The sequence below is a fragment of the Eptatretus burgeri genome, chromosome 16 (assembly GCF_056783735.1).
Source record: "Eptatretus burgeri isolate ZD-2024b chromosome 16, Ebu_testis_v1, whole genome shotgun sequence".
In the NCBI taxonomy this organism is placed as follows: Eukaryota; Metazoa; Chordata; class Myxini; order Myxiniformes; family Myxinidae; genus Eptatretus; species Eptatretus burgeri.
The window spans coordinates 61,973,627-62,001,357 of record NC_140976.1 but is presented as its reverse complement, the minus strand read 5'-3'; the positions used below and the strand labels follow the sequence as shown (position 1 = coordinate 62,001,357).

Here is a 27,731-nt window from a genome sequence, read left to right as displayed (position 1 = left end):
CACTTAAAACATGTAGAAATACAAAAAAAAAATTTCTCTTACAATTTTTTTTTGGGGCGGGGGGGACCAAGTCCAAAATCTAATGGCATGATCCTTGGACCATACCTAACCCCCCCGCCCCCACCAACCAAGTTTCGTCGAAATCCGTCGAGGGGTTTTTCCATAATACTGTTCACAAACAAACAAACAAACAAACAGAAAGGGGTGAAAACAGTAACCTCCGATCTTCGATGGCGGAGGTTAATTACGATGGCACTTGGTACAGCACACACCTCCACCAGGTAATGCCTGATCTATGAGAACATATTGGGCTCAATACATTTTTGAGATCTCGCATTAGATATTGTTTTGAGCCCGATCTCTCAATAGTGAAGAATTAATTTAAAATTCTAGTCGTCAGATCCGGATCCAGATCTTCATCAAAATCTCATCAGTTTGTCCTTGTCATACACCGAACCTGTCCACACCATTTCATCCAGGTCCATCCAAAACTTTTTGAGATATCCTATACACAGACAGACAAACATATGAAATGGCCCATCGGGCCAGGACTTGACGAAATTCATCCAGTCAAAGATACTCCCCTCCTACGTCCGTGTTTCAAATTTGAAAGGAATCAGTTAAGATTTGGCGGAGACATGAATTTTTGAAAATCAGCCCATGCGAAAAGATACGGATTTTCGCGATTTTCAGGAATTTTTCCTGACCTTGACCTTGACGTGCCAAAAGTTATAGGGTTCTATTCTGGTGACCAATAAGTCCATTGGTGAAGTTCCATGACATTCCGACTCGAAATGCGACCTGTAGAGCGAGACGTACACACAAACAAACAAACTGAACCGATCAACAAACGACAAAATCGTAGATTTCGTCAAGTAACAAACAAACAGAGAAAGGGGTGAAAACATCAACTCCTTCACCTTCAATGGTGGAGTTAACAACAGAATGAACTCTTACCTGTGTTTTCTCTTTGTTTTGTAGAATTGGTTCAAACCAAGAGAGATTGTTGACCTGTACAAATGCTGCAACCCTTTCCAAAAAGTGAATTTATGAGCCAACTGTAAAGTTATTGGACCGGAAGGAACTTACACCTCACCTCGTGTGCACCTCTGCAAAAGTTTACTGTGTTGTTTTCTGATACATTATACAAGTAGTACGTATACTTTAAGGACGAACAAAATGATGAGAAGGTCAGTCTGGAAGTCTGGAAGTCTGGAAGGTCAGTAGTTTGAACCCTGCCTGAGTCATACCAAGGACTTTACAAATGGTACATGCTGCTTCCTTGCCTCATTCTGATTGATGCTTCCTTGTCTGATGCTGAGTGCTGCTTCCTTGCTTGATGCTGAGTGCTCCTTCCTTGCTTGATGTTGAATGCTGCTTCCTTGCCTGATGCTCAGAATTAAAAAAAAAACAGAATAGAGTACGGACATATAACCACATGTTCGCAATACTAGCACAGGCTTTAATAGGCATTATGGCCTGGGATGTCCAACTCCCTAAAAGATGTGAGGATGACATCCTCCTCCTGTGTTGAAGTTCCTTGGAAGGGAACATATGACAGGGTGGCCATACAGTCTGGAAACACAGGCGAATATACATTATAAATGGTTTATAGACATTACATTACAATACATGATTATGTTCAACGACATTACATGACACGTTCAATGTGTTGTCTCTCTTGAGAAATGCACAGTTCAATGCGCTGTGCAGAATTGTATTGAACGCGGTGCATTAATGGAGCATTTCCATCAATCCCTGCACAATGTCCAACACACTGCCTGTATCCTGGAATTTTTGAACCATTTTCCCCACTGTGCTGTGAGAGACGGCAACTCTTCTGGGATGACACGCATTGATGTGCTCTGCTATCGGTTGATATGACCGGCACTCGTGTCCACTCAACAGTGTCAACTCCACGCGTTGGTCTTTCATCAAGGACATCTTCAAACTGTGACAGAGTGACATTATCTATGGTTCAAGACTTTATGGCCACCCTATATTTCCTTCAAATAAACAAGTGAGCTCTCATTCACAAACAGCTGAAACTGTGTTTCCATTTGCATCTTTCTGGTTTATTCCGCTTTCTAAAAATTAAAATCACTTTCTGCACTCAACAAATGTGCCTGAACTATATCTTCTATATATCACTTAAACTCTCATCTTGTGAATACATATATATACATATATATCGAGAAATATATATTTTTTATATATATTTGTAGAAATATATTTGCATGTATGTATGTGTATATAAATATATATATATATATATGTGTATATAAATATATATATATATATATATATATATATATATATATAAATATATAAATATATATATATATATATATATATATATATAAATATATATATATATATATATATATATATATATATATATATGTATGAATGTTCCCGAAATACAGCCAAAATGGTACAATATAGCGCAAAAATTTAAGGGCCACCTAACTCACCATTCTTCTGCGGTGTGCAGTGTCAAGTTGAATTCAAATCGGGCAACGAAAAAATTATTTTAAAAATAAATTCCCGATTCAGTCAAGTACGTTTCGGGAGAATTTGATCAATGCAAACAACCTCAGTGGTATCGTTCACGAGAGCTCTCTTGTTTTTTTCTTGAAATGATTGTTGTCATCAACCGCCATTACAACAGGAACCCAACGGGTTCACGGGTCATCGAGTAATAATTAAAAGCAACAACACTCGGATGCAAAATGACGCTCGTATCAAATCCACTATTTCTCCCATGAGTTTGTTGTTATGAAATACTACTGTACATAATTAAATAATTCCATGTGGATTGATGAGTCAGCATGTGGTGGAAAAATGTGGATAATTGTTCAAATGTGAAAACATGTTCGTGCTGAAGTGTAAAAAGACCAAGTAAATCGTTTAAAATTGTGATGTCTGAAAAATTTGTATATTTTTTGTTGTTGAGGCTCATGGAAGAGCTGGAACACAGAACTGGTCAGAACATAACAAACACAACGAGACTGGCCGCACTGTGTTCACAACCTGTGACAAAATCGATTACTTACGATTTTCTTTCGGGTTCCCTCAGCGAGAGTAACGCTCGATCCAAACAAAACCAAAGTGAATCTGATGCAACAAACCCGGGCAGTGAATAATCAGCATGAGGCCTTCAGGCTTGATGTGACAGGGCCTTCAGAAAACCAAGATGGCAGCCATATTATTTTGTCAAGGTGTCATGGTGGGTGGAGTCAAGCAACGAATGTGGGCGGGGTCCAGCAGCTGTCCGACCAATGGGTGTACCTTTCAAAAATAAACCACCCAACAACCACAACAGCAACAACTGCAACCATGCTGAACTCTTGTGAACGAGCGACATGTCGCAGGTAAAAATGTGAACATTGTGGAATCGGGCGATACACACCAACAGAAGGGTAGATGGAGACCACAGAGGGACAATCTGAGAAAGAATGGGTAAGGGGAAGAATGAGAGCAATGGGAGTAGGAAGAGGACACAGGGAGAGAACAAGCTGGCAACAAACTTAACACAGGGAAAGGGAGGAAGGGAAAAAACTGGGGATGAAACACAAAGTGAAACAGAGAATGAAGGACGGGGGTGGGGGGTGGAACATGACCTGGGAAGGAAGGGTGAGCTCAGAGAAGGTTAACAAAGATATAAAAGATCATGAGTATGGAGTGGAGGGAGAGTGACCTTTGGTGTTGGCAAACGGGAAGCTCTCCATACACACCATCCTTGTAGTCATGAAACAGGGTGTTACAAAACGCCAGATGCTAACATCAATTATAAAAAATAAGTACCGAATTAACCCTTTAATTAACCCTGTCATTTTTGTCCAGTCCTCCCTCTGAGACTCATTCACCCTGGTGTCACCTCACACTGGAGTGGGACGGGACAGAAATTTGCTTACAACAATTCCACCATACTCCAATCCTAAAACATTTGTTCCAAATTACCTTGTTTTGTGTAGTCTTTTTTGGTTGCTTTATGCAACTTTCTTTGATGAGAAGTGCCAAGTGAGGGTAATTATATAATCCCAGTCAAAGCTGGAAAGTGTTTTACATCACAAAAACTTTACTGCGTGGTGCAAGACTAAGTATGGTTACAGTGCATCCCAATTTTTTTCAAGTGTACAGTGTGTTCTCAAAGAAAGTTTCATTTTGTGGAATTATGAACGCGTTAAATTTCCAACCGAAGGTGGGCCCATACTCGTACCGCTACTGTATATATAACCAGAGAGTTGGTGTCAAAGCCACCCAATGCTCGCCTGTTTATACATTTATCGTTTTTAAAAGACTAGTCTAATCATATTTTTTATAAAGCATTGCAGTGAAGTCTGATCCAAATAATTTTAAAGAAATAAATGTGTTTGTATGTTGTAATCAGTAAAAAATAGTGTGGTTGATAAAAACATTGGAAAGAAAATAACTTGCACCAAAACTTTAACATTTTCACGCTCACGCTGGGGTATCTCTATAGCTCTCTGTCCTTCGAACAGGCGAGCTAAAAACTGTGAAAAAATGGTGAATGGTGAAACCTCCTCAAGGTGATGCGTCGATCGGCACACGTACGTCTATGAATTATGTTCTATTTGAATGTGAGCTGGACCGTGACTATGTCTATTAATTACGTCTTCATTACGTACGATTGGAACGTACCATTTTTTTTTTAGATACATAGTCAAGGCTCATGGAAGAGCGAGAACACAGAACAGGGTGAAGAATGTTGTGGTCAAGTTTCCTCAAAATCGTGTGTATTTTCAAAAAAAAAGACAGCGGATACCTATTTGGGGGGGTCACCCTCCCCCCACCCACCCATTGACCCCTATAATGAGCACAGATTTTGATGTGGTCGATAAACTTTGATCCACATAATTTGCTCAGAATATCTCTCTCTCACATGACCCTTTGCATTTTGTTGTGTATTGCTCCCGAATGACCATCGACCGGTGTGTTAAAGAAGGACAACCACTCTTAAAATCCTGATGCCTGTGACCCATAACAGAGATAAAATGACAGCAGTTGGTCATCTTCAATTTTGAATGTGGATGCTCCGAGAGTAGGTGTGACGTCAGTGATGTCAACATAGCAAACTTGGACACAAAATATGCTGAGGAACTCCACATTATACGTGCTTATATTTTTACATTCATGCACAATCATGGTCGGGGGAGATTAATGAGGGTTTTTAATTTTAACGAGTTGGGATTCGAATATGGAAATCTAGAAGGACTTCCAAGACACAACACCACATTATTAACAAAATCCATTGAGGTTAATTAAACCAATCTCTGGTTGTTCAAATTTATCAACTTTCTCTATTTAATACATTTCATTCCACTGAAGGAGCATCATCCAGCATAAAGTCATGGCTCCATCTCCATCTGTGGAACTTGACTCCTTCAAGAACATCACTTTCTTCATCTTTCATGTTTGCCTTGCCATAACGGGAACTGTTCTCAACGTGCTGATCGTTTTGTCTTTCATGAAAACGAAGCAGTTCCGAAGGAAAAATCGTTTCATGTACATTTTCCATATTTGTTTCAGCAACATGTTCAGCGGAGCGATGTGGTTTTATATGGGATTGTTTGATATAAAAGGAGTAAGAAACAATGACACTTATTTTATCTTCCCGGCATTATATGGAGTGGCTTATCTGCTTGTATTCACCAGCCAGGTAGACCAGTTTTGTGCAATTAGATATCCCTTCCACTACGTTCGAACAATGACCTTGAACAAAACACGGGCCGTCATAGCTTTTTGTTGGTTTTGGGCCTTTATTAATGTCCCTTTGGTCAACTTCTTGCCAAATAATCTGGGCATGATAATATTGACCATTCGAACTGTCTTTTTCAACATTGTGACATTTCCATTGATGATTGGATTTAATATCTCTTTGCTGGTGATGGCAAATCGCCAGGCCCAGAAGACGGTGAAGAACAACGTGAAGAATTCATCTTCAAAGCAGTCCCTCCACCTCACCATATTTGTGGCTCTCTCATACATCGTGCTTTGGTTCCCGACGATGTTCGAATTCGGCAAGTGTGTTCTTCTTCGATACTGTCTTGTCTTCAGGAACGTGGCCCATAATTACTTGTCTATCTTGCGATATCTCACGACCATTACCGTACCAACCATTTCCATCGCCGCCAGCCCGTTGGTGAAAGCTGCTTTGTCAACGCTATTCCGGTCGAAGATTTTTCGCAACAGGTAACAACATCCAACGATATTATTCTGTGTTTCATACATATGCAATATCAGTGATATTATATATTGTGCATGAACTTGATATATTACTTGAGTTAAAGTATAAAAGGACAAAGATGAAAAATTATTTCTGGCAAGAACTTTACAACTCAGAAAATTTACTCTTTCCTCAAGATTTAAACTTTTCCAAACAAACCTCCTTACACTTTGAACATATAAAATGAGCCAAAGCACCGAACTAGTTTAAATCATCCAAGTTAATTATCCCTCCTCATTCGCAAGGAAGCTTTTTGTGAAAGTTCTCATCAGAGTCTTGTATTGAGGTTTTGATAATTTAATCACATCCGCCACTGAAGGTGCACGGAGGTTATGTTTTACTCTGTCTGTGTGTAAGTCTGTGAGCAGGATATCTCAAAGAGTTATGGACGGATTCGGACGAAGTTTGGAAGGCAGGTTGGGTGTGTGACGAGGACGAATTGATTCGATTTCGGTGAAGATCCATATCCGGAAATGAGCGTTTTTTTGGTGATTCTTCACCATTGAGAGATGGAACCAAAATTGATACACAGTCAATCCTCGCTTAACGTTGTAGTTCGGTTCTTGAAAAGAGCGATTCACTGAAACAAATTTAAGCGAATCCTTTTTCCCAATAAGAATAAATGTAAAGTTTCCAGGGTTAGGTTCCAGGATTTTTTTTATCAGACAAAAGACATTATTTACAAATTGAGTGAAAGTTTGAAATAATTTGAAAAAAACAATTGAATATCATCATCTCCAATTGTTTTTTTTTTCCCATCAACTCGAGTTGATGAAGATCTCCATTGGTTAACACTTCTCCGTGCGATTGCAGAAGTTGTGCAACGTCGCCTTCTTCCAACTCATCAAAAACAGCTTTATTGGCCGGGCCGAGGATAACTGTCTTTAAAATAGGGAAAACATCTTTAAATCCTTTCAAGTCATTGAGACATTCAGGCAACAACATCCTCCAAACACCATTCATGTACATCTGAGCAACTTCAGCCCAGGACCCATCGATGTTATACATTCACAGCTCGGTGTATGTAAGGCCAAAACTGTACATACTCTGGGTGGGTTTATACACCGGGATTTATTATCTTGCCAAAACGAAGTTTTGCAAGATATGTTCGTCAGCTTGTATGGTTTTTTGTTTTTGTTTGTTTGTTTGTCTGTAATCACGTATAAAAAAGTTCTGCAGAGCACAGTTATCATCGGAAATTTTTGTAACTTCGCATATCAGAGGCCTATAGAGGTCCCTTTCAGTGCACAAAATTTTGAAGGTCAAGGTCAAAGGTCAAGGTCACTTTGGCGCAAATCAGGGGAGTCGACGAAACCCTTATTTTTTGAGTAATTTTGATCGGATCGTCTTCAAACTTCATGGCAATATAATTCATGGTCTGGCGCTCAGCTGATTAATTTTTGGTGGCGATTGGCCTTGACCTTCATGGTTGGCGCCTCAGGTCAAACATATTTGACCCCAAGGTCAAATTTTCAAGTTTTAGGAACCATATCGTATCGTACCTCAAATTGAACACCTCGATGAATGCTTTCTCGATATGTCAAGCTTGAGACATTATGACGTCATTTGGTGATGTTATGAGGCAAAAGAATATTTTTCATGGTTACTCTGTAGAACGATTCTCATCGGAATCTCTCGTAGGCAGATATTCCTGAAGGAGTCGCTCCTGGTGGATAGCAGCTCTGTTCAGCTCAGTGTGATCTTAAAGAATTCACACGTGGTCACCTTTTGGCAAAATACGGTTCATCCTGTGGCTTTGTTGAAACGAGGAAAACCATTAGTTTGGTGCTAAATTAGAGGAAAAACGACTTTTATAATCAAAGTGAATGACTTTAAATAAGTATGTTTTCCAATAGATCAGGGACTGACTTATGAAACAATGTTAACTGGGACGATGTTTAGTGAGGACATGCTATATTGCATGATATCTCAAAAAGTTGTAGACGAATGATGACAAAACTTGGTGGATGAGTTGGACAAGCCGAATAGATTTTGGTTTTGATCCTGATTCAGATCCGACCCAACAGTGGGATATATAATGTAAACTGTTCAGCCTGGTGGAGGTGCCGTTCTTGTTGTCTTATAGAATCAAAGGTCGCACAGAGGTCACATACTCATCATTTTTAGAAGTCTCATCTGGGTTTGATATCACGTTTGGATTTTATCATGTTTTTTTGTTTTATTTTGGCATTTCTGAAAAACGTTTTGTTGATTTCAAGCATATCCTCTCTCTGACACACACACACACACACACACACACACACACACACACACACACACACACACACACACACACACACACACACACACACACACACACACACACACACACACACATTAACATACCCTTCACAGAGCATCCTTGCCACTGAAACAGTTTCCTGGCAAGGGATACACTGGATGGTTTACCATTACCTTCCCAGCAGTTGTCAGGGCAGGAATTTTAAATTTTTTCAGGCTGCCGGCGATAGCTCACCTCCTCTTCACGAAGGATGCCATGGGATCTTAAACACCAACCACCTCATGTCTGCAGACGTGATGTCGTGTTTAATGGAACAGATTGGTGAATCACACGAGATTGTAACTGGATTTGAACCCAGGCAAGACAGTTTCGAGGAAGGTGTGCGTACATGAAGGGATGGCCTTGGGGTACGCACACTTGGCATACCGACACACACATGTGTGTGCATAGTTTGGTGGACAGTCTTTCTCACGTCTGTCAATCTTTCCATTGATTGGTTAATCCAATTTGATGTAAATGATGATGTATTGGTTTATGCAAATGAGCCATTCTGTTGAAGCCTTGTATCAAACTGTTCCTTCGATTGCTGAATCTTTTCATTGGTAAATGTAGTTAATACTAAATGTGATGGACACATCCATTATTCCTTCATCATATCTTTTGCCAGGAAATGACTTCGTTTCTGTGGTCTTGCACTCTTCTCTCCATTCCTTCAGGACCCATTCTCACTTCTCAGCTCTTTCGACATGAACTGAACTCGGTCCGTGTAACCCGAGTCACTGCTCTTCGCCCATTGTAGCATGTGTGTGTGTTTCTGTCAACCTGTTCCCCTTTGTCAGTCTGTGAAGTGTTCCTTTTGTTATTGAGCTTTTCCATGAGCCTCAACTTCTGCAGAGATTAAAGAAAAACAAAAACTTTTGCTTCGCCAGACACAGTATGAACTTGAGGGGGAGCACTCGGGAGAGTGCAAAACCTCCGCCGCCAATACTGCTGGGTCACTCAAGTGAACCTTATATCTTATTCATTAAATATGACGTCAACAGTGCTGACAGAATTATAATTCTTTTCTCCAACGTTTTTTGTTTTTGGGGGGGGGGTTGGAAATCACTTAAAACATGCAGAAATGCAAAAAAAAAGAAATCGAAATTTTGTTGAAAAAAAAGTTGCAAATGTTTTTTTTCTCGAACAATTTTTTGTTGGGGGGAGTTGTAAATCACTTAAAATATGAAGAAATGCAAAAAATAAAAAAAAATTTTCTCGAACAATTTTTTTTGGAGGGGGGTAACTTTTTTGGGGGGGGGGTAACCAAGTCCAAAATCTAATGGCATGATCCTTGGACCATACCTAACCCCCCCACCAAGTTTCCTCGAAATCCGTCGAGGAGTTTTTCCGTAATACTGTTCACAAAAAAACAAACAAACAAACAAGCAGTCAGAGATTGGTACTTACCAAATCGTCAACTTCACCTCTCACCTTGTCTTCTAAAAGCTGTCTCTGGAGAAGGTAGCGACGCAAACCAGAAGTTTCTACGATGATTCTGTATCAAACCATCAAAAATCGAATGTTTGACCTCACTGTGACCTTGACCTTTGACCGATTTTGACCAAAATCTAATCAGCGCTAGCCACCACCCTCCTGAATCACGTGGTGTAATTTGACATAGGTGGCTTCTTCCGTTCTCGAGTTTTCATTTTTTGGATGTTTGACCTCACTGTGACCTTGACCTTTGACCGATTTTGACCAAAATCTAATCAGCACTAGCCATCACACTCCTGAATCGCGAGGTGTAATTTGACCTTGGTAGCTTCTTCCTTCTCGAGTTATCGTGCCTACAAACAAACAAACAAGCATTCATAGACTGGTACTTACGAAATCCTCAACTTGACCTCTGACCTTGTCTAATAAAAGCTGTCTCTTGGGAAGGTAGCGACGCAAACCAGAAGTTTCTACGATGATTCTGTACCAAACCATCAAAAATCGAATGTTTGACCTCACTGTGACCTTGACCGTTGACCGATTTTGACCAAAATCTAATCAGCACTCGCCATCACCCTCCTGAATCACGTGGTGTAATTTGACATTGGTAGCTTCTTCCGTTCTCGAGTTTTCGTGCCTCCAAACATACAAACAAACAAACAAACAAACAAACAGAAACGGAAGGCATCAATATACTTCCGAAATCTTTAGATTTCGTAAGTAACAAGCAGTCATAGACTGGTACTTACGAAATCGTCAACTTGACCTCTGACCTTGTCTAATAAAACCATGAATCAGTCAGAAGCCCAAGGGGAGCTTGAATTCTGAATTCATTGTGGTCTACGATTTTCACTGTGGTTTGCAGATAATGAGTCCCAGACAAAAACTAGATTTCTTTTTAAAATTCCATTTTTTTGTTTTTATTTTTAAAAAAGTGATTCAGTACCAGCAGGATATGCCAGATAATAGGTGTATTACCTTTCAGAAGAATCTGATAAAAGACTTATTATTTATTATATATCAGTTTTTCATCGAGCCTGGTGTTGGCGCAGTGGTTCGGGCAGCGGCTTGGGATCCAAAAGGTTCTGAGTTCAAGCCCCGTTGGGCCACTGAATTAATACACCAGGGGTTGACTCAGCCTGTCATCCTTCCGAGGTTGGCGAAATGAGTACCAGTGTACTGGGCCAGTGGATACCCTGTTAAAATAAGTTTCCCATATCCCTGTGTCGTAAGAGGCGACCAGGGTTGCATCAGGAAGGGCATCCGGTGTAAAACATGTGCCAAATCACTATGCGGATCATACGGATGATCAGCTGTGGCGACCACAAAGGGGAGCAGCCAAAAGAAGAAGAAGAAGAAGAAGATCAGTTATTCATCGCTGTTCCAGAATTTCGATAACCGAGTTTTAAGCGCCCTAAGGGATCGCAAAAACCAAAGACAAAATTAAAATCGAAGTTAAAACGAACTCGTAACGTCGAGCGAAAGCAAAAATACTCCATTTCTCCACATGAATTTACGGAATTATGTTTCACCTCACTGTGACCTTGACCTTTGACCGATTTTGACCAAAATCGAATCAGCACTCGCCATCACCCTCCTGAATCACGTGGTGAAATTTGACATTGGTAGCTTCTTCCGTTCTCGAGTTATCGTGCCTACAAACAAACAAACAAACAAACAAGCAGTCATAGACTGGTACTAATGAAATCGTCAACTTGACCTCTGACCTTGTCTTATAAAAGCTGTCTCTAGAGAAGGTAGCGACGCAAACCAGAAGTTTATACGATGATTCTGTACCAAACCATCAAAAATCGAATGTTTTGGATGTTTGACCTCACTGTGAACTTGACCTTTGACCGATTTTGACCAAAATCTAATCAGTGCAAGCCATCACCCTCCTGAATCACGTGTTGTAATTTGACATTGGTATCTTCTTCCGTTCTCGAGTTATCATTTTTTGGATGTTTGACCTCACTGTGACCTTGACCTTTGATAGATTTCGAGAAAAATCTAATCAGCACTCGCCATCACCATTATGAAGCAAGTGGTGTAATTTGACATTGGTAGCTTCTTCCGTTCTCGAGTTATCGTGCCTACAAACAAACAAACAAAGATACAAACAAACATACAAACAAACAAACAGAAACGGAAGTCATCAATATACTTAAGAAATCTTTAGATTTCGTAAGTAACAAACAGAAAGTGGTGAAAACAGTAACCTCCGATCTTCGATGGCGGAGGTTAATTACGATGGCATTCGGTACAGCACACACCTCCACCTGGTAATGCCTGATCTATGAGAACATATTGGGCTCAATACATTTTTGAGATCTCGCATTAGATATTGTTTTGAGCCCGATCTCTCAATGGTGAAGAATTAATTTAAAATTCTCGTCATCAGATCCGGATACGGATCTTCACCAAAATCTAATCAGTTTGTCCTTGTCACACACCGAACCTGTACACGAGATGTCATCCAGGTCCGTCCAAAACTTTTTGAGATATCGTGCACACAGACAGACAAACAAATGAAATGGCCAATCAGGCGAGGACTTGACGAAATTCATCCAGTCAAAGATACTCCCCTCCTACGTCCGTGTTTCAAATTTGAAAGGAATCCGTTAAGCTTTGGCGGAGATATGAATTTTTGAAAATCGGCCCATGCTAAAAGATACGGATTTTCGCGATTTTCAGGAATTTTTCCTGACCTTGACCTTTGACCTTGACATGCCAAAAGTTATAGGGTTCTATTCTGGTGGCCAATAAGTCCATTGGTAAAGTTCCATGACATTCCGACTCGAAATGCGACGTGTAGAGCGAGACGTACACACAAACAAACAAACTGATCCGACCAACAAACTTGAGAAAATCGTAGATTTCGTCAAGTAACAAACAAAATAATCGGTTCAAACCAAGAGAGATTGTTGACCTGTACAAATGCTGCAACCCTTTCCAAAAAGTGAATTTATGAGTCAACTGTAAAGTTATTGGACCGGAAGGAACTTGCACCTCACCTCATGTGCATCTCTGCAAAAGTTTGCTGTGTTGTTTTCTGATACCTTATACAAGTAGTACGTATACTTTAAGGAGGAACAAAATGATGAGAACAACTGTTGAACTGGACTCTTTGGAGGAATGGTTGGAGCCTCTGTTGTGAGTCTGGAAGGTCAGTGGTTTGAACCCTGCCCGAGTCATACCAAGGACTTTACAAATGGTACATGTTGCTTCCTTGCCTCATTCTGATTGATGCTTCCTTGTCTGATTCTGAGTGCTGCTTCCTTGCTTGATGCCGAGTGCTCCTTCCTTGCTTGATGCTGAGTGCTGCTTCCTTGCCTGATGCTCAGAATTTTAAAAAACAGGACAGAGTACGGACATATAACCACATGTTGGCAATACTAGCACAGGATTTAATGGGCCTTATGGCCTGGGATGTCGAAGTCCCAAATAGATGGGAGGAGGACATCCTCCTTCTGTGTTGAAGTTCCTTGCAAGGGAACATATGACAGGGTGGCCATACAGTCTGGAAACACAGGCGAATATACATTATAAATGGTTTATTGACATGACATTACAATACATGATTATGTTCGATGACATTACATGACACGTTCAATGTGTTGTCCCTCATGAGAAATGCAGTTCAATGTGCTGTGCAGAATTGTAATGAACGCGGTGCATTAATGGAGCATTTCCATCAATCCCTGCACAATGTCAAACACACTGCCTGTATCCTGGAATTTTTGAACCCGTTTCCCCACTGTGCTATGAGAGACGGCAACTCTTCCGGGATGACACGCATTGATGTGCTCTATCGGTTGATATGACCGGCACTCGCGTCCACTCAGCAGTGTCAACTCCACGCGTTGGTCTTTCGTCAAGGACATCTTCAAACTGTTACAGAGTGACATTATCTCTGGTATAACATTATCTATGGTTCCAGACTTTATGGCCACCCTGTATTTCTTTCAAATAAATAAGTGAGCTCTCACAAACAGCTTCAACTGTGTTTCCATTCGCTTCTTTTTGGTTTATTCTGCTTTCTAAAAATTAAAATCACTTTCTGCACTCAACAAATGTGTCTGAACTTTATCTTCTAGATATCACTTCAACTCTCATCTTGTGAATATATATATATATATATATATATATATATATATATATATATATATATATATATATATATATATATATATATATATATATATATATATATATATATATATATATATATATATATATATATATATACATAGATATATAAAGAGTGTTCCTGAAATACAGCCAAAATGGTACAATATAGCGCAAAAATTTAAGGGCCACCTAACTCACCATTCTTCTGCGGTGTGCAGTGTCAAGTTGAATTCAAATCGGGCAACGAAAAAATTATTTTAAAAATCAATTCCCGATTCAGTCAAGTCCTTTTCGGGAGAATTTGATCAATGCAAACAACCTCAGTGGTATAGTTCGCTGGAGCTATCTTGTTTTATTCTTGAAATGATTGTCATCAACCGCCGTTACAACAGGAACCCAACGAGTTCACGGGTCATCGAGTAATAATTAAAAGCAACAACACTCGGATGCAAAATGACGCTCGAATCAAATCTACTATTTCTCCCATGAGTTTGTTGTCATGAAATGCTACTGTACATAATTAAATAATTCCATGTGGATTGATGAGTCAGCATTTGGTGGAAAAATGTGGATCATTGTTCAAATGTGAAAACATGTTCGTGTTGAAGAAGACCAAGTAAATCGTTTAAAATTGTGATGTCTGAAAAATTTGTATATATTCTTTTTTTGTAGTCGAGGCTCATGGAAGAGCTGGAACACAGAATTGGTCAGAACATAACACAACGAGACTGGCCGCACTGTGTTCACAACCTGTGACACAAAATCGATTACTCACAATTTTCTTTCGGGTTCCCTCAGCGTGAGTAACGCTCGATCCAAACAAAGCCAACGTGAATCTGATGCAACAAACAAAAAGAATGGGGATGGGGAAGAATGAGAGCAATGGGAGTAGGAAGAGGACACAGGGAGAGAACAAACTGGCAACAAACTAAACACAGGGAATGTGAGGAAGGGAAAAACTGGGGATGAAACACAGAGTGAAACAGAGAATGAAGGACAGGGGGGTGGAACATGACCTGGGAAGGAAGGGTGAGCTCGGAGAAGGTTAACAAAGGTATAAAAGGTCATGAGTATAGAGTGGAGGGGAGAGTGACCTTTGGTGTTGGCAAACAGGGAGCTCTCCATACACACCATCCCAGTAGTCATGAAACAGGGTGTTACAAAACGCCAGATGCTAACATCAATTATACAAAAATAAGAACCCAATTAACCCTTTAATCAACACTGTCATTTTTGTCCAGCCCTCCCTCTTAGACTCATTCATCCTGAGTGTCACCTCACACTGGAGTGGGACAGGACAGAAATTTGCCAACAACAATTCCACCATACTCCAATCCAAACACATTGGTTCCAAATTACCTTGTTTTGTGTAGCCTTTTTGGTTGCTTTATGCAGCTTTCTTTGATGAAAAGTGCCAAGTGAGGGTAAATATATCATCCCAGTCAAAGCTGGAAAGTGTTTTACATCACAAAAACTTTACTGCGTGGTCCAGCAAGGCTAAGTATGGTTACAGTGCATCCCAATTTTTTTCCAGTGTACAGTGTGTTCTCGAAGAAAGTTTCATTTTGTGGAATTATGAACGCGTTAAATTTCCAACCGAAGGTGGGCCCATACTCGTACCGCTACTGTATATATAACCAGAGAGTTGGTGTCAAAGACACCCAATGCTCGCCTGTTTATACATTTATCGTTTTCAAAAGACGAGTCTAATCATATTTTTTATAAAGCATTGCAGTGAAGTCTGATCCAAATAATATTCAAGCAATATATGTATTTGTATATTGTAATCAGTAAAAAATAGTGTGGTTGATAAAAACATGAGAAAGGAAATAACTTGCATCAAAAACTTTAACATTTTCAGGCTCACGCCCTGGGTATCGCGAAAGCTCTCTGTTCTTTGAACAGGCGAGTGAAAAACTAAAAAAAATGGTGAATGGTGAAACCTCCTCAAGGTGATGCGTCGATCAACACATGTACGTCTATTAATTACGTCTTCATAACGTACGATTGAAATGTACCATTTTTTTTTTTGGATACATAGTCAAGGCCCGTAGAAGAGCTCGACCACAGAACAGGGTGAAGAATGTTGTGGTCAAGTTTCCTCAAAATTGTGTGTGTATTTTCAAAAAAAAGAGAGCAGATACCTATTTTGGGGGGTCAACATCCCCCCCCAACCCCCCCCCCCATTGACCCTGATAATGACCACAGATTTTGATCTGGTTGATACACTTTGGTCCACATAATGCACTCTCTCTCTCTCTCTCTCTCTCTCTCTCTCTCTCTCTCTCTCTCTCTCTCTCTCTCTCTCTCTCTCTCTCATCACCCTTTGCATTTTGTTGTGTATTGCTCCCAAATGACCATCGACCGCTGTGTTAAAGAAGGATGACCACCCTCTTAAAAGCCCGATGCCTGTGACCCATAACAGAGATAACATGACAGCAGTTGGTCATCTTCAATTTTGAATGTGGATGCTCTGAGAGTTGGTGTGACGTCACTGATCTCAACATAGCAAACTTAGAAACAAAATATGCTGAGGAACTCCACACTATACGTGCTTATATTTTTACATTCAAGTACAATCATGCTCGGGGGAGATTAATGAGGGTTTTTAATTTTAATGAGTTGGGATTCGAATATGGAAATCTCGTAGGACTTCCAAGACACAACATGACATTATTAATGAAATCCATTGAGGTTCATTAAACCAATCCCTGGTTGTTCAAATTTATCAACTTTCTCTATTTAATACATTTCACTCCACTGAAGGAGCATCATCCAGCATAAAGTCATGGCTCCATCTCCATCTGTGGAACTTGACTCCTTCAAGAACATCACTTTCTTCATCTTTCATGTTTTCCTTGCCATAACGGGAACTGTTCTCAACGTGCTGATCGTTTTGTCTTTCATGAAAACAAAGCAGTTTCTTAGGAAAAATCGTTTCATGTACATTTTCCATATTTGTTTCAGCAACATGTTCAGCGGAGCGATGTGGTTTTATGTTGGATTGTTTGATGTAAAAGGACTAAGAAACAATGACACTTATTTCATGTTCTCGTCATTATATGGAGTGGCTTATCTGCTTGTATTCACCAGCCAGGTAGACCGGTTTTGTGCAATTAGATATCCCTTCCACTACGTTCGAACAATGACCTTGACCAAAACACGGGCCATCACAGCTTTTTGTTGGTTCTGGGCCTTTATTAATGTCCCTTTGGTCAACTTCTTGCCAAATAATCTGGGCATGATAATATTGACCATTCGAGCTGTCCTTTTCAACATTGTGACGTTTCCATTGATGATTGGATTTAATATCTCTTTACTGGTGATGGCAAATAGCCAGGCCCAGAAGACGGTGAAGAACAACGTGAAGAATTCGTCTTCAAAGCAGTCCCTCTACCTCACCATATTTGTGGCTCTCTCATACATCGTGCTTTGGTTCCCAACGATGTTCGAATTCTGCAAGTGTGTTCTTCTTCGATACTGTCTTGTCTTCAGGAACGTGGCCCACAATTACTTGTCTATCTTGCTATATCTCACGACCATTACCGTACCAACCATTTCCATCGCCGCCAGCCCGCTGGTGAAAGCTGCTTTGTCAACGCTATTCCGGTCGAAGATTTTTTGCCACAGGTAACAACATCCAACGATATTATGATATGCAATATCAGTGATATTATATATTGTGCATGTACTTGATATATAACTTGAGTTAAAGTATCAGAGGACAAAGATGAAAAGTTATTTACGGCAAGAACTTTACAACTCAGAAAATTTACTCTTTCCTCAAGATTTAAAATTTTCCAAACAGACCTCCTTACACTTTGAACATATAAAATGAGCCAAAGCACCGAACTCGTTTAAATCATCCAAATTAATTATCCCTCCTCATTTGCAAGGAAGCTTTTTACCTTTGCAAACTTTGTTGTGAAGGTTATGTTTTGATCGCTGTGTATTTATTTATTTGTGAATATGTTTGTTTGTTTGTTATTCGCATAACTCCAAATGTATTGAACTGAATTGCAGCAAATTTGGTGGGATGATTGGTTATTATCCGAGGACCATTTGATTAGATTTTGGAAGCGATCGGGTCAAAGGTAAAGGTCAAGGTCATGAAAAAGTCAAAATCGTCTTTTTACCATAAGCGCGGTTAATTTGTATCCAATTTGCATGCAACTAATGCCAAAATGTTCAGAATTCAATGCCCCATCTTGTGATATGTGACATTACACAATGACGTTATGTGACATTACACATTACACACAGAAAATTTAATGTTTTTATGCCATCATAACACATACGAGATGGCAGATGTGGTATGGGATTAAATATCCTCACAATCAAGGGGGGGGGGGGCAAAATGTCGGGTTGGCGAAGGTATGCGCTCAACTGAGTGCCCGTTCTCATTTTGAAAGTTGTCATCGGAGTCTTGTATTGAGGTTTTGATAATTTAATCACATCCGCCAATGAAGGTGCACGGAGGTGATGTTTTACCCTGTCTGTGTATTTGTCTGTGAACAGGATATCTCAAAGAGTTATGGACGGATTCGGACAAAGTTTGGAAGGCAGGTTGCGTGTGTGACGAGGACGAATTTATTAGATTTTGGTGAAGATCCATATCCAGAGACAAGAATTTTTTTCGGTGATTCTTCACCATTGAGAGATGGAGCCAAAATCAGACAAAAGAAATTATTTATAAATAGAGTAATAGTTTTAAATAATTTTAAACAAACAATTGAATATCATCATCTCCAATTGTTTTTTTTTCCCATCATCTCTACTTGATTAAGATCTCCATTGGTTAACTCTTCGTGCAATTGCAGAAGTTGTGCAACGTCGCCTTCATCCACTTCATCAAAACTAGCTTTATTGGCCGGGCCAAGGATAACTGTCTTTAAAATGGGGAAAACATCTGTAAATCCTTTCAAGTCATTGAGACATTCAGGCAACAACTTCCTCCAAACACCATTCATGTACATCTGAGTAACTTCAGCCCAGGACCCATCGATGTTATACATTCACAGCTCGGTGTATGCAAGGCCAAAACTGTACATACTCTGGGTGGGTTTATACACCGGGATTTATTGTATGGTTCATCCTGTGGCTTTGTTAAAACGAGGAAAACCATTAGTTTGGTGCTAAATTAGAGGAAAAACGACTTTTATAATCGAAGTGAATGACTTTAAATAAGTATGTTTTCCAATAGATCAGGGACTGACTTATGAAACAATGTTAACTGGGACGATGTTAAGTGAGGACATGCTATATTGCATGATATCTCAAAAAGTTGTGGAGGAATGATGACAAAACTTGGTGGATGAGTTGGACAAGTCGAATAGATTTTGGTTTTGATCCTGATTCAGATCCAACCCATCAGTGGGATATATAATGTAAACTGTTCAGCCTGGTGGAGGTGCCGTTCTAGTTGTATTTTAGAATCAAAGGTCGCACAGAGGTCGCATACTCATCATTTTTATAAGTCTCATCTGGGTTTGATATCACGTTTGGATTTTATCATGTTTTTTTGTTTTTATTTTGGCATTTCTGAAAAACGTTTTGTTGATTTCAAGCATATCCTCCCTCTGTCACACACACACACACACACACACACACACACACACACACACACACACACACACACACACACACACACACACACACACACACACACGCCTTCACAGAGCATCTGTGCCACTGAAACAGTTTCCTGGCAAGGGATACACTGGATGGTTTACCATTACCTTCCCAGCAGTTGTCAGGGCAGGAATTTGTAATTTGTTCAGGCTGCCGGCGATAGCTCACCTCCTCTTCACGAAGGATGCCGTGGGATCTTTTCATCAACCACCTCATGTGAGCAGACGTGATGCCGTGTTTAATGGAACACATTGGTGAATCACACGAGATTGTAGCTGGATTTGAACCCAGGCAAGATAGTTTCGAGGAAGGTGTGCGTACATGAAGGGATCGCCTTGGGGTATGCACACTTGGCATACAGACACACACATGTGTGTGCATAGTTTGGTGGACAGTCTTTCTCACGTCTGTCCATCTTTCCATTGATTGGTTAATCCAATTTGATGTAAATGATGATGTGTTGGTTTATACAAATGAGCCATTCTGTTGAAGCCTTGTATCAAACTGTTCCTTCGATTGCTGAATCTCTTCCTTGGTAAATGGAGTAAAGTCGAAATGTGATGGACACATCCATTATTCCTTCATCATATCTTTTGCCTGGAAATGACTCCATTTCTGTGGTCTTGCACTCTTCTCTCCATTCCTTCAGGACCCATTCTCACTTCTCAGCTCTTTCTCCATGAACTGCACTCGGTCCGTGTAACCCGAGTCACTGCTCTTTGCCCATTGTAGCATGTGTGTGTGTTTCTGTCAACCTGTTCCCCTTTGTCAGTCTGTGAAGTGTTCCTTTTGTCATTCAGCTGTTCTATGAGCCTCAACTTCAGCAGAGATTAAAGAAAAACAAAAACTTTTACTTCGCCAGACAGAGTATGAATTACGATGGCACTCGGTGCAGCACACACCTCCACCTGGTAATGCCTGATGTATGAGAACATATCAGACTCAATACATTTTTGAGATCTCATGTTAGATATTGTTTTGAGCCCGATCTCTCAATGGTGAAAAATTACTTTAAAAAATTCTAGTCGTCAGATCCGGATCCGGATCTTCACCAAAATCTAATCAGTTTGTCCATGTCACACACCGAACCTGTCCACGACATTTCATCCAGAGCCGTCCACAACTTTTTGAGATATCCTGTACACAGACAAACAAACAAACAGAGAAAGGGGTGAAAACATCAACTCCTTCACCTTCAGTGGTGGAGGTAACAACAGAATGAACTCTTACCTGTGTTTTCTCTTTGTTTTGTAGAATCGGTTCAAACCAAGAGAGATTGTTGACCTGTGCAAATGCTGCAACCCTTTCCAAAAAGTGAATTTATGAGTGAACTGTAAAGTTATTGGACCGGAAGGAACTTGCACCTCACCTCGTGTGCATCTCTGCAAAAGTTTACTGTGTTGTTTTCTGATACATTATACAAGTAGTACGTATACTTTAAGGAGGAACAAAATGATAAGAACAAATATTGAACTGGACTCTTTGGAGGAATGGTTGGAGCCTCTGTTGTGAGTCTGGAAGGTCAGTGGTTTGAACCCTGCCCGAGTCATACCAAGGACTTTACAAATGGCACATGCTGCTTCCTTGCCTGATGCTGAGTGCTGCTTTCTTGCCTGATGCTGAGTGCTGCTTTCTTGCCTGATGCTGAGTGCTGCTTCCTTGCCTGATGCTGAGTGCTGCTTCCTTGCCTGATGCTGAGTGCTGCTTCCTTGCCTGATGCTGAGTGCTGCTTCCTTGCCTGATGCTGAGTGCTGCTTCCTTGCCTGATGCTGAGTGCTGCTTCCTTGCCTGATGCTGAGTGCTGCTTCCTTGCCTGATGCTGAGTGCTGCTTCCTTGCCTGATGCGGAGTGCTGCTTCCTTGCCTGATGCGGAGTGCTGCTTCCTTGCCTGACTTGCATTTTTGAACCAGTGCTATGAGAGACGGCAGCTGTTTCGGGATGACACACGTTGAAGTGCTCTGCTATCCGTCGATATGACCCACACTCGCGTCCACTCAGCATTGTCACCTCAACGCGTTCATCTTTCGTCAAGGACATCTTCAAACCGTAACAGAATGATATGACATTATCTATGGTTCCAGACTTTATGGCCACACTGTATTTCCTTCAAATAGACAGCTGAGCTCTCACTCACAAACAGCTTCAACTGTGTTTCCATTCGCTTCTTTCTGGTTTATTCTGCTTTCTAAAAATTAAAATCACTTTCTGCACTCAACAAATGTGCCTGAACTTTATAATTATTAGCGAATGCAGTGAGCTTCATACTTAACGTGTGCACGTGAGAGAATAGGAAACAACAACACAATACACCTGGCTATTTGGAATCCGTGTCGTTAGCTGTGACCTTTTGCTTCCGGTCGTTTTTAAACACTGTGCGGTGTATAAACACGATTGGGTTTTATTTCTATCTTGTGAATATTTCTTAACGCATGAACATGAGAGAATAGGAAACAACAAAAACAACACAATACCCTGCCAATTGTGAATTCGTGTCATTTGCTTCCGTTTTTTTTTTTGCTTCTGTTTTTTTTTTTGTTTCCGGTTTTTGTCATGTGGAATGATGCATGCCGGGAGATAAAGGCATCGTCGGAGACATGAAAGACCCAAATAATATCAGACATGCTGTATATTTCCTCCACTGATTTTAATAAAGATAGCTCCCGCATAATCAAAAAATAATTTTTAATTGTGATTTATGTTCTTTGATTGCTGATTCCGAATCCAGGCTGAAGTCACCGGAAATTGCGTATACAGTTGTGAACAAGTTGTTGGTAAAGTCAGAAGCGAATGTAAGAAGAATACTACGTTCACTTCTGGTATTTATTTTTTCAGATGAGATCCTGTTCTCGGCGGTGTAGTTGTTGTTGTGAAGGTAATGTTGAGGTCATATTTATTTTTTCAGATGAGATCCTGTTCTCGGCGGTGTAGTTGTTGTTGTGAAGGTAATGTTGAGGTATAATGTTGAGGTAATATTTATTTTTTAAGATGAGATCCTGTTCTCGGCGGTGTAGTTGTTGTGAAGGTAATGTTGAGGTATAATGTTGAGGTAATATTTATTTTTTTAGATGAGATCCTGTTCTCGGCGGTGCAGTTGTCGTTGTGAAGGTAATGTTGAGGAATTTTATTTTTCAGATGAGATCCAGTTCTAGGCGATGTAGTTGTTGTTGTGAAGGTAATGTTGAGGTCATATTTATTTTTTTCGATGAGATCCTGTTCTCGGCGGTGTAGTTGTTGTTGTGAAGGTAATGTTGAGGTATAATGTTGAGGTAATATTTATTTTTTTAGATGAGATCCTGTTCTCGGCGGTGTAGTTGTTGTGAAGGTAATGTTGAGGTATAATGTTGAGGTAATATTTATTTTTTTAAATGAGATCCTGTTCTCGGCGTTGGAGTTGTTGTTGTGAAGGTAATGTTGAGGAATTTTTTTTTTCAGATGAGATCCTGTTCTCGGTGGTGTAGTTGTTGTTGTGAAGGTAATGTTGAGGTAAATTTATCTTTTCAGAGGAGATCCTGTTCGAGGCGGTGTAGTTGTTGTTGTGAAGGTAATGTTGAGGTATAATGTTGAGGTAATATTAATTTTTTTAGATGAGATCCTGTTCTAGGCGGTGTAGTTGTTGTTGTGAAGGTAATGTTGAGGTATAATGTTGAGGTAATATTTATTTTTTCAGATGAGATCCTGTTCTCGGCGGTGTAGTTGTTGTTGTGAAAGTAATGTTGAGGTATAATGTTGAGGTAATATTCATTTTTTTAGATGAGATCCTGTTCTAGGCGGTGTAGTTGTTGTTGTGAAGGTAATGTTGAGGTATAATGTTGAGGTAATATTTATTTTTTTAGATGAGATCCTGTTCTCGGCGTTGTAGTTGTTGTTGTGAAGGTAATGTTGAGGAATTTTTTTTTTCAGATGAGATCTTGTTCTCGGTGGTGTAGTTGTTGTTGTGAAGGTAATGTTGAGGTAAATTAATTTTTTCAGAGGAGATCCTGTTCGAGGCGGTGTAGTTGTTGTTGTGAAGGTAATGTTGAGGTATAATGTTGAGGTAATATTAATTTTTTTAGATGAGATCCTGTTCTCGGTGGTGTAGTTGTTGTTGTGAAGGTAATGTTGAGGTAAATTTATCTTTTCAGAGGAGATCCTGTTCGAGGCGGTGTAGTTGTTGTTGTGAAGGTAATGTTGAGGTATAATGTTGAGGTAATATTAATTTTTTTAGATGAGATCCTGTTCTAGGCGGTGTAGTTGTTGTTGTGAAGGTAATGTTGAGGTATAATGTTGAGGTAATATTTATTTTTTCAGATGAGATCCTGTTCTCGGCGGTGTAGTTGTTGTTGTGAAAGTAATGTTGAGGTATAATGTTGAGGTAATATTCATTTTTTTAGATGAGATCCTGTTCTAGGCGGTGTAGTTGTTGTTGTGAAGGTAATGTTGAGGTATAATGTTGAGGTAATATTTATTTTTTTAGATGAGATCCTGTTCTCGGCGTTGTAGTTGTTGTTGTGAAGGTAATGTTGAGGAATTTTTTTTTTCAGATGAGATCTTGTTCTCGGTGGTGTAGTTGTTGTTGTGAAGGTAATGTTGAGGTAAATTTATCTTTTCAGAGGAGATCCTGTTCGAGGCGGTGTAGTTGTTGTTGTGAAGGTAATGTTGAGGTATAATGTTGAGGTAATATTTATTTTTTTACATGAGATCCTGTTCTAGGCGGTGTAGTTGTTGTTGTGAAGGTAATGTTGAGGTAATATTTATTTTTTAGATGAGATCCTGTTCTAGGCGGTGTAGTTGTTGTTGTGAAGGTAATGTTGAGGTATAATGTTGAGGTAATATTAATTTTTTTAGATGAGATCCTGTTCTAGGCGGTGTAGTTGTTGTTGTGAAGGTAATGTTGAGGTAAATTAATTTTTTCAGAGGAGATCCTGTTCGAGGCGGTGTAGTTGTTGTTGTGAAGGTAATGTTGAGGTATAATGTTGAGGTAATATTTATTTTTTAGATGAGATCCTGTTCTAGGCGGTGTAGTTGTTGTTGTGAAGGTAATGTTGAGGTATAATGTTGAGGTAATATTAATTTTTTTAGATGAGATCCTGTTCTAGGCGGTGTAGTTGTTGTTGTGAAGGTAATGTTGAGGTATAATGTTGAGGTAATATTTATTTTTTAGATGAGATCCTGTTCTAGGCGGTGTAGTTGTTGTTGTGAAGGTAATGTTGAGGTATAATGTTGAGGTAATATTAATTTTTTTAGATGAGATCCTGTTCTAGGCGGTGTAGTTGTTGTTGTGAAGGTAATGTTGAGGTAAATTAATTTTTTCAGAGGAGATCCTGTTCGAGGCGGTGTAGTTGTTGTTGTAAAGGTAATGTTGAGGTATAATGTTGAGGTAATATTAATTTTTTTAGATGAGATCCTGTTCGAGGCGGTGTAGTTGTTGTTGTGAAGGTAATGTTGAGGTATAATGTTGAGGTAATATTTATTTTTTCAGATGAGATCCTGTTCTCGGCGGTGTAGTTGTTGTTGTGAAAGTAATGTTGAGGTATAATGTTGAGGTAATATTCATTTTTTTAGATGAGATCCTGTTCTAGGCGGTGTAGTTGTTGTTGTGAAGGTAATGTTGAGGTAAATTAATTTTTTCAGAGGAGATCCTGTTCGAGGCGGTGTAGTTGTTGTTGTAAAGGTAATGTTGAGGTATAATGTTGAGGTAATATTAATTTTTTTAGATGAGATCCTGTTCTCGGTGGTGTAGTTGTTGTTGTGAAGGTAATGTTGAGGTAAATTTATCTTTTCAGAGGAGATCCTGTTCGAGGCGGTGTAGTTGTTGTTGTGAAGGTAATGTTGAGGTATAATGTTGAGGTAATATTTATTTTTTTACATGAGATCCTGTTCTAGGCGGTGTAGTTGTTGTCGTGAAGGTAATGTTGAGGTATAATGTTGAGGTAATATTAATTTTTTTAGATGAGATCCTGTTCTAGGCGGTGTAGTTGTTGTTGTGAAGGTAATGTTGAGGTAAATTAATTTTTTCAGAGGAGATCCTGTTCGAGGCGGTGTAGTTGTTGTTGTGAAGGTAATGTTGAGGTATAATGTTGAGGTAATATTTATTTTTTAGATGAGATCCTGTTCTAGGCGGTGTAGTTGTTGTTGTGAAGGTAATGTTGAGGTATAATGTTGAGGTAATATTAATTTTTTTAGATGAGATCCTGTTCTAGGCGGTGTAGTTGTTGTTGTGAAGGTAATGTTGAGGTATAATGTTGAGGTAATATTTATTTTTTAGATGAGATCCTGTTCTAGGCGGTGTAGTTGTTGTTGTGAAGGTAATGTTGAGGTAAATTAATTTTTTCAGAGGAGATCCTGTTCGAGGCGGTGTAGTTGTTGTTGTGAAGGTAATGTTGAGGTATAATGTTGAGGTAATATTTATTTTTTAGATGAGATCCTGTTCTAGGCGGTGTAGTTGTTGTTGTGAAGGTAATGTTGAGGTATAATGTTGAGGTAATATTAATTTTTTTAGATGAGATCCTGTTCTAGGCGGTGTAGTTGTTGTTGTGAAGGTAATGTTGAGGTATAATGTTGAGGTAATATTTATTTTTTAGATGAGATCCTGTTCTAGGCGGTGTCGTTGTTGTTGTGAAGGTAATGTTGAGGTATAATGTTGAGGTAATATTAATTTTTTTTAGATGAGATCCTGTTCTAGGCGGTGTAGTTGTTGTTGTGAAGGTAATGTTGAGGTAAATTAAATTTTTCAGAGGAGATCCTGTTCGAGGCGGTGTAGTTGTTGTTGTGAAGGTAATGTTGAGGTAATTTGTTTTTCATTGCAAAAAGACTTTCATTTGATATATTTAAGAAGCGAATGAAAGAAGAATTCTACGTTCACTTCTCGGCTTTGCGTATTCCATATTAAAATCAACACAGCACTCGGATGCAAAATGACACTCGTATCAAATGCACTATTTCTCCCATGAGTTTGTTGTAATGAAATACTTCTGAACATAATTAAATAATTCAATGTAGATTGATGAGAAAGCATGTGGTGGAAAAATGTGGATAATTGTTCAAATGTGAAAACATGTTCGTGCTGAAGTGTAAAAAAGACCGAGTAAATCGTTTAAAATTGTGATGATGTCTGAAAAATTTGTATATTTTTTTGTAGTCGAGGCTCATGGAAGAGCTGTAACACAGAACCGGTCAGAACATAACACAACGAGACTGGCCACACTGTGTTCACAACCTGCGACACAAAATCGATTACTCACGATTTTCTTTCGGGTTCCCTCAGCGTGAGTAACGCTCGATCCAAACAAAACCAACGTGAATCTGATGCAACAAACCCGGGCAGTGAATAATCAGCATGAGGCCTTCAGGCTTGATGTGACAGGGCCTTCAGAAAACCAAGATGGCAGCCATATTATTTTCTCAAGGTGTCGTGGTGGGTGGAGTCAAGCAACGAATGTGGGCGGGGTCCGGAAGCTGTCCGACCAATGGGTGAACCTTTCAAAAAATCAACCCCCCCCCCTACAACAACAAAGGGTGGAAAGTGACCACAGAGGGACAATCGAAGAAAGAAAGGGTATGGGGAAGAATGAGAGCAATGGGAGTAGGAAGAGCACACAGGGAGAGAACAAGCTGGCAACAAACTAAACACAGGGAAAGGGAGGAAGGGAAAAACTGGGGATGAAACACAAAGTGAAACAGATAATGAAGGACAGGGGGGGGGGGTGGAACATGACCTGGGAAGGAAGGGTGAGCTCGGAGAAGGTGAACAAATGTATAAAAGGTCATGAGCAAGATGGATCCCCACGTGCTCGCGCTGGCCCCGCCACAGTGTAATATTGATCTGGTGGGTATCAGGGAACTGAGTGTGATTACTGCCTGAAACATGTATAATATACCCCAAATCTATCAAATCACTCTTTTGTTATTTTACATGTTTTCCCCCTCTCTGCTTAATTTATCTATGGAGGTAGAATCTCTTCATTGATTCTTTCAATGCTGTTTATTGTTTGTGTAGTTTCGGAGAAGAGAGCAAATACCTAT

General features: G+C 39.7%; 1 long non-coding RNA gene across 2 annotated transcripts; it reads right to left on the bottom strand.

The window, feature by feature from the left end:
* Positions 1–27,731, bottom strand: LOC147011181 (uncharacterized). Of its 2 annotated transcripts, none has more exons than XR_015052444.1 (3): positions 26,951–27,731; positions 14,875–14,935; positions 1–1,951 (listed from the first exon to the last, which is right to left on the bottom strand). It is a non-coding gene; the product is annotated as an uncharacterized LOC147011181 (long non-coding RNA). The 2 variants fall into 2 exon arrangements; XR_015052445.1 differs by lacking the exon at positions 1–1,951 and adding an exon at positions 13,526–13,859.